This window comes from Chaetura pelagica, unplaced genomic scaffold (genome assembly GCF_000747805.2).
Source record: "Chaetura pelagica isolate M959 unplaced genomic scaffold, ChaPel_1.0 scaffold1445, whole genome shotgun sequence".
NCBI classification, from domain to species: Eukaryota; Metazoa; Chordata; class Aves; order Apodiformes; family Apodidae; genus Chaetura; species Chaetura pelagica.
In genome coordinates this window covers 332,119-332,832 of record NW_009953199.1, presented here as the reverse complement: position 1 = coordinate 332,832, position 714 = coordinate 332,119, and positions in this window count along the sequence as shown.

Genomic DNA, 714 nt, shown 5'->3' with positions numbered 1-714 from the left:
ACGCACCCGGCGCCGCCAGAATCCAGCCGGGAATCGGAGAGGGGCAAGCGGGACCGCGGCACCCCCGGGACACACAGCACGGCTTGTCCCGCCTGAGCCATGGCCCACCCTAAGCCCGCCCAGAAACCCTCCGGGGAAGTGAAATCCCCCGTTGGGGAGCAAAGAGGCACCGCCAGCAGGAAAGGTCACCGTGGTGGGCAAGCAACTGCCTTTCCCCATCTACAGGCTCAACGTCTTCGAACCCACCAGCCCTAAGCAGTGACCAAGGCTGTCACACAAAGCTCAGACTTCAAAAACCTCCACCCAGACACTGCACCTGCTCCCTGCCCCAGTCACCCCGAGCACACTCAGGGTCACACAGGCGCTTTTTGGTTTGCCACTAAAGGGAGTTTAAGGAGATGGCACCCAGAGCAGAGGGCTCTGGCTGCAGCCAGCAACACTAAACCCCCCAGCCCATCTTCCAAGGGGAAGTCTGAGCTGCCCACGTGTGGTGGCTGCATCTAAGAAATGCACCAAAACAGGGTCTAATCTATTTTACCACATTATTCACTTCTGAATGCAGTTTAGTTCTTTGTATCCTTGACATGGAGCACCAAGCACAGCCAAAGGCTTCACTGTGCTGTGTCAAACATCTTGCCCTTAGAAACCACAGGGATAAACTTCAAAGTGTCAAGTTAAAACCACCACCACGGTGCCCCCAAACCCCCCACACCC